The sequence below is a fragment of the Palaemon carinicauda genome, chromosome 4 (assembly GCF_036898095.1).
Source record: "Palaemon carinicauda isolate YSFRI2023 chromosome 4, ASM3689809v2, whole genome shotgun sequence".
NCBI classification, from domain to species: domain Eukaryota; kingdom Metazoa; phylum Arthropoda; class Malacostraca; order Decapoda; family Palaemonidae; genus Palaemon; species Palaemon carinicauda.
Genome location: NC_090728.1, coordinates 182,962,916 through 182,973,890, shown reverse-complemented (window position 1 = coordinate 182,973,890; position 10,975 = coordinate 182,962,916).

Sequence of the window (10,975 nt, the reverse complement as noted above, 5' to 3'; positions counted from 1 at the left end):
AGAGAGAGAGGAGAGAGAGAGAGAGAGAGCGCTAATGCAGTGATTTTAAGGACTTATTTTCTTCAGATTCAAGCTGATGTATTTTATATGAAATTTGAGAGAGAGAGAGAGAGAGAGAGAGAGAGAGAGAGAGAGAGAGAGAGAGAGAGAGAGAGAGAATCTTGTAACGTGAAAGAAGCTACAATTTCCAGCCATATTTTTCAAATCCATAAGAGACAGTTATAGTAGGAGAGAGAGAGAGAGAGAGAGAGAGAGAGAGAGAGAGAGAGAGAGAGAGAATCTTGAAACATGAAAGAAGCTATAATTTCCAGCCATCTTTTTCAAATCCATAAGAGACGGTTAAAGTAAGAGAGAGAGAGAGAGAGAGAGAGAGGAGAGAGAGAGAGAGAGAGAGAGAGAGAGAGAGAAACACGTATGCCATAATTGCATATTTCCCTGCTCCCCGGAGAATATTCGTCAAGGACTCGTTATAACGAACTCTGCCTAAGTAAGGTATTTCGCAGCAGACTTCCAACCCAGCCGGGTCCCTCGGGAGTAGCTCGCTTCCCGCCAAGTTCCGCAACGAAGAGGACCCCGGGGCCAGATTTGGAATTCTTAAACTTTGGCCAGCATCGTCGCGTTGTCTCTTGGAAAGGGGGGACAATACAAGTTCTGGAAACGGAAGAAGTTTGGGGGAGTAGAGGGAGGGGGAAAAGAGTGAGGGAGGGGAAAAGAGTGAGGGAGGGGGAAAGAGTGAGGGGAGGAGGGGAAAGAGTGAGGGAGGAGGAAAGAGTGAGGGAGGGGGAAAGAGTGAGGGAGGGGGAAAATAGAGGAGGGGGGGAAAATAGCGGAAGGGGGGAAAAGTGAGGGAGGGGGAAAAAGAGGAAGGGGGGAAAAGTGAGGGAGGGGGAAAAAGAGGAAGGGGGGAAAAGTAAGGGAGGGGGTAAATAGAGGAAGGGGGAAAGAGGGAGGGAGGGGAAAGAGGGAGGGAGGGGAAAGAGTGAGGGAGGGGGAAAAGAGTGAGGGAGGGGGAAAATAGAGGAAGGGGGGGAAAGGTGAGGGAAGGGGGGAAAAGTGAGGGAAGGGGGAAAGAGTGAGGGAGGGGGGAAAGAGTGAGGAATGGGAAAAATGTGAGGGAGAGGGAAGAGTGAGGAATGGGGAAAAGTGTGCGGAAGGTGAAAAGAGTGAGTGAGGGGGAAAGTGAGGGAGGGGGAAAGAGGGGAAAGAGGGGAAAGGGGGGAATCAGTTTCGTTTGGCTGCTCGGGCTGCTACTTAGTAGACAAATTGTTGTTTTAGAATCAAAGAAGTTAACCTTACTTTGGCACGGGCTCTTGCCACAAGGAACCCTATATTAGATTGGTATGGTGACAAGAATGGTTCACTAATAACAGACTGACTAGTCCGAGTCTCACTGATTCGGTTGAAACCTACTACCAGACCGAGTCATAATAAAAACGAGTCACTGATACAGTCAGTATCAACTGTATAAACAACATATCAACTCGTGAAAACGTCGATATTTCCCCAAAAAAATCTAAAAATAAAATAAAAATGCAGTTCTATTTCTTAAAATGAAAATAAATTTGTTAAAATTTGCATTTTAAAAATTATTTCCTTGAAAGCAGCGCATCCATGCACCTATTTTCCAGTTTAAATGTTTAAAATGTACTCATGAATGACAGAGGCAATGGACAATGACAATATCATACAAACTGACCATATATACATATGATCAGCGACCAAGGCCCTCTCCACGCAAGCTAGGATCACGGAGGGCCAGGCAATGGCTGCTAATGATGCACCAGGCAGACCTAAAGACTCCCCCAAACACCCACCTCCTTTGCTCACAAGGATGGTCAGGTTGCAGACATTACAAGAAACTATTGAGCTTGAGCGGGTCTCAAACCCGAGTCCAGAAAAATGCCAGGTAGTGATGTTTCCAATAGGCCACCACGACCATAACGATGCTCATCTACTGATCATGAAATTGGATTGCGTCCATCCAAGAACTAGACTTCCACATTAGAGGTCTCTATAAAGAGGCCAAATTAAGTACTTTGGTACAGTACTTGACCCTCTACTACAGTTTATTACTGTAGTATTATACTGGGAGAATTTTCAATAGTAGCAATAGCACTAACAACTGGAGGGGCACTCAGTAGAGCACAGACCTCCGCAGCGGCAGCTTATTTGTCGACCTTGACCTTGGACTTTAACATGTATTAATTGGCATGGACTTTCATAAACTAAAATATGAACCAAGTTTGAAGTCTCTGTGACAACGATGTCCAACCTTATGGTTGATTAAGTGAATTGGACATATTGGTTGACCCTGACCTTGACCTTTGACCTTCCAAAATTTAATAATTTCCAGCTTTTCACATAACAGTTAATTCCTGCAAGTTTCATCACTTTACGATTAAAATTATGGCCTGGAAGCTGTTCACAAACAAACACAAACACACAAACAGGAGGCAAAGCATACCCTACTTCCCACTTCGTTGATGGGTAATAGCAATTTAAAAAGACAATGGCAACATTGTATTGTAATAATAGTATAGGAAATACTATTATAGTATATTTTTATTTCTCGTTAATATGGAATTCAATATAAAAATAGACAAAAGATGATTATCATGGTTATTTTTCATAGTAAAACTAAAGAACATTTCAATATAAAGTCCTGTTGTTAAAAAAAAAGCAAAAGCATAATATTACTAGCTCATTATTATTGTCTTAAAAGTATTCTGTAAATTCGCAGGCTTTTTGGGCTGATAAACATACACTTTTTCGGTTGAATAATAATCACTTACAGGTATGCACATAATAAAACCTGCAGTATATTTTATGCTTCCAACCAAATTTCGACCAATTGCTATACTGTATTAACAATAATGTGACTTCAAATCTCCTATCTACGAAATAAAGACGTTAAACTACCGTACTTTCTATCTCTGGAATTATTCCCTTCACGGAAAAAAAATTTAACTTAAGACAACTCTCACAATAAGGTTAGGGGCACCTGTGAAAGCCCGCAGGGAGTAAAGTAGGACCCTATGTCCTATGTTATATTAAGAAACATATGGTTAAGATGTGTCACTATAATAAAAGAAATTTATGACAAACGACCACATTCGTCAAATAAGACGGTAACATCCAATTAGGTAGCCCTAACTTTGCTTTAAATCCTTCTACTTTACATTCATTCTTCCATTTTGCTGTCCAACCTCTTCTAACTTTTACCTCATAGTATAACTCTGGGGTTTTACACCAGATGCACTCGGGTGCTGGAAAGCCTCACAGACCCCGGTGACTAGCTAAATAGCCCTAAGCCATTAATCCAACCTGGTGCCCTTGGGTAGGTTAAGTTATGGGATATAAGGTTAGGATACCATTAATAAACTATTTCTTCATACTGGAATAAGTTTTAAAGATATTAATTATACACACATTAACCACTTCTATCTTTTAATACAGTAGGCCCCCGCCATACGACATTAATCCGTTCCGGAGTTGGTATCGTCTGGTGAAAATGTCGTATGGCGGGCAATAGAATAGCTAATGCGTGCAAAACCCCAGGTAAAAACATTGAAAATTAGTATGTAACAAAATAGTATAGTAAGCACTGTACTACAGTATACTTATATATAATAAACATGTACTGTACAGCAAATAGTTAAATAGCATTACAGGTATAAATAAAAATTATATACTGTACTGTACTGTAAAGGAAAAACTAAATTTTATTTACCTTTGGAGTGACGTGACTTGAGCTGGTAGTGGGTGGAAGCAGAGGGGGGAGGAGACGGTAGATATAAAAACGTATCAATGCTAATTATGTTATGTACACATAATAATAAATTTATTCTTACTATTAAACACTTAAAATTAAAAATGCTTTTTTTTTTCATTATTTTTGTCTTTTGAATTTTTTTTTTTGAACTTAAAAAATTACTCTTTTCTAGCTTTTTAATAGAATCACTATTATCATCTTTGCTTTCTGACACTTCTCTTTTGGAGAAATATCTATCCAAAGGAGCCTATTTCTGACAATTCCTCAACATATTTCTAAAATGACTCATACACTTGTCATTAATACTCTCCAAAAGACAACCTGTGTAAATTTTTTCTGAGAGTTTTTTTTTTCAATGAAACTCGTAAGGTTTTCATACCAACCGATAACTTCCCTTATTTCTGCCGATGTCGTTTCTTCAGTCTCCCCCCCCCCCCATCCTTGCCACCACTAGAGCTGTGCTCTTCTTGAATGATGGTCAACTGCATTGTACCAATCGTAGACTGGTTACAGCCATACGTACTAGCGAGGGTAACGATGCGCATGCCTTCTTCGCATTTCTTTATTATCTACAGCTTCGTTTCCATAGTAATCATCTTCTTACTTCTCCCTTTAACATCACTAGCAATCTTGGGACCCATGGCTAACGAATTAAAGTTAGAATTAGGCACTAAAATGCACAAAAAATACGATATCGCAAGCACTCACACGAGATCAAGTCTTTACGAAACGCACACGAGATTCTGAACTCAGCGCGCGTATAACAAAGAGAGAGAGAGAGAGAGAGGCAGCATCTCTCTCAGGCATTGTGGGAGGGATTTCGGCCAATAGCGAATCGGCATCTTAGTGACGCAGTGACGCCGACCAATAGCAGACCAGCTTCTTAGTGACGTATGCAGTGACGTATGAGCGTGGTGGTAGGCTAGTGACTCGCACAGTAGTTTGCGTAAAAACCGCCAAGTTTGAGTTTTGGAATTCGATGCCGTAAGGTGGGGAAAAATGTCGTAATGAGGGGACGAAAAAAACTTCGTATTCCACACCGTAACGTGAAAAAAACGTAAGCTGGGGACGCCGTACCCCGGGGGTCTACTGTATATATTTTTGGCCATTCCTAGTTTCCTATTTACTCCCACTTCAAAAAATGCCGGTTTAATTCTAGGGTACCAGATATATATTGAAGGTTTGGTAAGCACAAAACAATTTTTTTGCACCAACAATAATGGTCATAATTGTATAAACAGGATATGAATAGCCATAAATATACTGTATATACTGGTAGTTCATGAATTTTACAAAAAAAAATAAAGTTTTCTTTGAGAGATTATAAGTTTGAGCAGACGATGCTACTGTAGTAATTGGAGAGGAAAAAAAAAATACCATATGTAGTTGTCATGAACAAAAACTAAAAATTAAAATGTAATAGTGATCGATCTATGATAGAATGCTAAAGTAGTCATGGAATTGACAATTTATATATATAAAAAAAAAAAAAACCTGCCTAGAGGTAGCACCAGAGCTCTAATAAATCTATTCTGTAGAAACGTATTAATCTTTGAACTCTACCTAGTATCAATTATTGTTCTCATGTCTGGTCTTCAACTGCTGATTCTCATCTTTATTTGTTCCGTCGTTTAATTAGTTCGTTATGCATGTTTCATCCTTTACATTCAGATCTTCCCGGATGGTACCATCCTGTTCGTAATACTATGTATGCAGTTAATTCTAATAGTCAGGCAGTCTCCAATACTACAAGTTGTGCAATGATCTCCTTGATTGGGTGCTTGAATTGGTAGAACTTCAATACAGTAGTTCCAATTTGCAGCAAAAGTTTCTGTTAAACAGACTGACATAAGTCACTTTTTATAGTTTATATATTAATGATCTGTTTTAATGTTGTCCCAGTTCTTAAAATATTTTATTCTAATTTTATTTCTTTTCTTCACTGGGTTACTTTTCCCTGTTGGAGCCCTTGGGCTTAGAGCATCCTGCTTTTCCAACTAGGGTTGTGGCTTGGCTAGTAATAATAATACTATTCTAACTGATGTGTACAATACTGGACCAAATTTCCTTGAATAAACGGTAGACGAAGCATTGCTGATCAAAACGAAGAATTGCAAAGCAAAACAAAGAAATTGATTTGGGTGAAACCTTTACTCTAAATAAAGAATGGAAATTCAAACCCCGCAATGAAATTAACACAAGCCAACAAAAAATTATGAACCATCGCCCATAACTGATATAAAACAGAAACAAACCCGATGAACATTAAAAGAAAACGGTCGTCGTCCTCGGGTTGTCATCACAATCATAAACTCAGTTTAGTGAATATTTACTCTATTACCGGCATTACTGATCATCGGGTTATGGTGGCCGATGTGGTAATGTCCCTGACTGGTGATAGCCAGATTGGGGTTCGAGTCCTGGTTAGTTCCTTTGATCGCTGCAACCTAACCATCCTTGTGAGCTAGGGATGAGGGGTTTGGGGGATCCTATAGGTCTATCTGCTGAGTCCCCAGCAGCCATTGCCTGGCCCTCCTTGGTCTTAGCTTGGATGGAGAGGGGAGCTTGGGCACTGATCATATGTAGATATGGTCAGTCTCTAGGGCATCGTCCTGCTCGATAGGACATTGTCACTGTCCGTTGCCTCTGCCATTCAAGAGCAGCCTTTAAAAAATTTAAAAGGGTACTTCATGTTGCCTGCAAACCCAACCATAAATAACAGGGTTTCGCCTCCCTTACCTAAACTCAGATAATTTACTAAGTGTCTTCATGAACGGTGAGAGGGTAAAGATATGGGATCTTTTCGGTTTGAGTGCCTATCGAATTTAAATTTTTTTTTTATTCCAAAGTATGTATTTTGATGTGGAAAACCCTAAAATGATAACCATTTTGTGGAGAAATTATTTATTAACACTTAAATTGGCTTATATCAATCAATATCTTACTGAAATGCTGCGATTTCTCTGTGCGCTTTCTTGATTTTCAGGGCACTACTGAACCTAAGAAAACCCACCTAACCTAGCATAGGGGCCCTGTATCCCTACCTAGGCCTACCGGGGGGGGGGGGGGGGGCTCCGCCCCCCTGCGACCCCCCCTTAAGGCCACAGTGATTTTCGGGACACTACCGAACCTAATACAACCACCTAACCTAGGGCCCTGTACCCCTACCTAGGCCTAGCCCCTGCGACCCCCCCCCCCTTACAGCCACTACCTATCACATCCATCAATAAATAATTTCTCCACAAAATGGTTATCATTTTTGGGTTTTCCACATCAAAATACATACATTGGAATATAAAAAAATATTAAAATTCGATAGGCACTCAAACCGAAAAGACCCAAGATATGCATATACCTTTACTCGCCACCTGCACCAGAATTATATTATTATTTTGCATTTTCTCTTTTTCTAAGTATTCCATTAGATGAATATACAAAAACCGGAGATAAACCCTCAAAAAAAGTCCAAACAACAATATGAATATCACAAGTATGTCTACTTTATGGTATAGCCTACTGGTAGATAGATATTCAAACTCATGCAAATTCTTTCAAACGTGTTGGAATAAGTTTTAGTGTATCTTTTCCTGGGTGTGGAAGATAATAAAATGTTTTTATATTTCAATAAACTAGTTTGATTTAATCAATCATTGATATCGACGGCCTATGCCTAACGCCATGAAAAACATTATACAAATAGGCCTACTTCAAATCATTCCTATTGCTTGCTATCTCTTCTTACAGAAAATAATGTGACTCTCCTTCTCTTACACAAACAGTAATGGGCATCAGCACCAAGAATATAAAAATGCTAAAACAATTATCCTGTCTTACCATACGAAACATGGAGGCACAGCAACGAACAATCCTTGCAGACTACTCAATTTCAAGGAACCACTGTCACCGGTGTTTACTTAGGCCTAAAAGTCCGTTGAAATGCATATAAACACTGGTTGCGGGATTGTAACGTTATTTTTAGTCTCATTATTATAAAATCACACTAAAAAACACTAAACTAAATTCTACAGCGATGGACCATCCTTTCACATACTGCAACTTCTTCCAATAATTATTCGGGAAATCTAATGGAGTGGACAAACTCTTCTGAAAAGTTCATACCTCGACAAAGAAAGTTATCGTATTTTAGACATTTAAATTTCATATTCTTTATCGCAGTATACATCAGAATATATTATTCACCTTATTCTCCATATATACATTAATCAATTATTATTGTCACCTTATCTAAAGAGCATTCAATTCAAAGTTAGTTTTACATTAAGGTTTAAAGGTCACTCATGAATGGCAGAGGCAAGGGAGAGTGACAATGTCTTACCAGGACAATAACCAAGAGACTGACAATATATGCATATGATTAGCACCCAGGCTAGAACTAGGGAAGGCTAGGCAATGGCTGATGATGTCTCGGCAGGTAGACCTACAACCACCACCCCAAACCCCCCAAAAAAACAACCCCCATAGCTCATAAGGATGGTGAGGTTGCAAACACTACAAGAAACTATCAAGCTTTAGCAGGAATCAATCCACCGTCCAGCAAAACTCCAGGGTAGGACGTTTCCATTATTGAAATGTTCATCAATTAGTACTAAGTTCCCTTCTATCATTACACTTCACAGTTTCAAATGTTTAATGTGAAGGTTCTTATTTTGGTTTACCATCTTTTTTCAGGTTTTTTGACTGGCCAGACAGTACTACATTGGATCCTCCTCTCTGGTTACGGTTCATTTTCCCTTTGCCTACATACACACTGAATAGTCTGGCATATTCTTTACATATTCTCCTCTATCCTCATACACCTGACAACACAGATTACCAAACAATTCTTCATCACCCAAGGGGTTACTGCACTATAATTGTTCAGTGCCACTTTCCTCTTGGTAAGGGTAGAAGAGACTCTTTAGCTATGGTAAGCAGCTCTTCTAGGAGAAGGACACTCCAAAATCAAACCACTGTTCTCTAGTCTTGGGTAGTGCCATAGCCTCTGTACCATGGCCTTTCGCTGTCTTGGGTTAGAGTTCTCTTGCTTGAGGGTACACTCGAGCACACTCTCCTATCTTATTTCGCTTCCTCTTGTTTTGTTAAAGTTTTTATAGTTTATATAGGAGATATTTATTGTTACTCTTCTTAGAATATTTTATTTTCCTTTTTTCCTTTCCGCACTGAGCTATTTTCCCTGTTGGAGCCCCTGGGCTTATAGCATACTGCTTTTCCAACTAGGGTTGTAGCTTAGTAAGTAATAATAATAATAATAATAATAATAATAATAATAATAATAATGTGGATACCCTTCATTCAAATTCAATCTTTTCACGACCATACAACTTTGCGCCAATCATTACCCCCATATTCTTTACTTTAGCCAACTGTATCCTCGGTGTTGTCCATATTCAGTTATCTATCTAAATACGAAGGCACTTCCCCAACTTTGGGGGGGAAGCCGACATAAAAAAAAAGGGGGGGGGGACCTTTCATCTCTACACTTCTCTCAGCCTGACAAGGGACTCAACCGAGTTCGTCTGGTATTGCTAGGGTGCCACAGATGACGTTTCATAAGCTGAATCCCCTACTGCTGCTACCTCCGCAGTCATCCAAGGCGACCGGAGGAAGCACCAGGGCCTACCGGAACTGCATCGCAATCGCTCGCCATTCATTCCTATTTTAGCATGCTCTCTTGCCTCTCTCACATCTATCCTTCTATCACCCAGAGCTTTCTTCACTCCATCCATCCACCCAAACCTTGGCCTCCCTCTTGTACTTCCCCCATCAAATCTTACATTCATCACCTTCTCCAGCAGACAGCCATTTTCCATTCTCTCAACATGGCCAAACCACCTCAACACATGTTTCCAGTCCAAGGGCATTACCCTGATTTACAATTTTCAATATATTTTATTGAGTTTAAATAGCTAGGAACATCTATAACTAGGTGTAGGCTATCACCTTTACCACAAACCATTTTTTTTTTTTAAATCTGGGATTGAAATTTGATATATAAGAGTTGGGCTACACCGCTTACTGTTGGAGATGGGGAGGCCATTCAGGGCAAAGGAGCTACTGAGGAACAACATGCAATTGCATAATTCAGTAAGTCATAAAAGAGTTCCATATAGAATGTAGTAGAAAGGAAGCAGATATGGAGCTAAAATGAAAAAAAATAAAAAAGCTAAAATGGGGTGTTAGTTAAGATTGGACCTGAAGTTATGATTTTGAACTATAAAACACTGCACGGTGCAGTTAAAGTTTAAAGAAATTAGACAGGAAGATAGGAGGAATATACTGTAGGTGAAGCAGAAGTTTAAAGGGCAAATTGCAGATGCATCCATGGGCAGAAGTAACCTTGCAAACCCTTTAATAATATTATATTGTAATGCTTAAGGAACATATCACTATGTAGACCTAATGTTCCAAGTGGTGAAAGTCGACTAGTTTTCATGCAAGTAAATCCTTCTTGCAACAAATTTACATCCAATGATACAATATTTCAATAGCAATGTATTTTGCAGTTTAATAATTTACAGGGTGTACTTTAGTTTACATCTGACTTGATTAAGATGTTTATCTAAGGTTCTCTTCCCATGTCGAGCTAGTTATTGGGTCCTCTGACTGGCCAGACAGTACTAAATTGGATCCATCTCTCTCGTAACGACTCATTTTATCTTTGCAAGCATATACAGCGTAGTCTGGCCTATTCTTTCCACATTCTCCTTAGTCCTCATACACCTGACAACATTGAGATTACCAAACAATTCTTTTTTATTCAAGAGGTTAACTACTGCGCTGTAATGATTCACTAGCTACTTTCCTCTTGGTAAGGGTAGAAGACTTCTAGAAGAATGACAGTCCAAAACCAAAACATTGTTCTCTAGTCTTGGATAGTGGCATAGTCTCTGTACTATGGTCTTCCACTGTCATGGGTTAGTTCTCTCTCGGCCACTCTTTATCTTATTTCTCTTCCAATTGCTTTTTTACGTTTTTATAGTTTATATATGAAAGAGCTATTTTAATGTAGCTGTTCTTAAAAATATTATATATTGTTCATTACTTCTCTTGTAGTTTATTTATTTCCTTTCCTCACCAAACTATTTACCCCGTTGGAGCTGTTGGGCTTATAACACCCAGCTTTTGGTTGTAGCTTAGCAAGTAATGATAATAATTTGTCCACATCTTTTACAAGTTATTCAA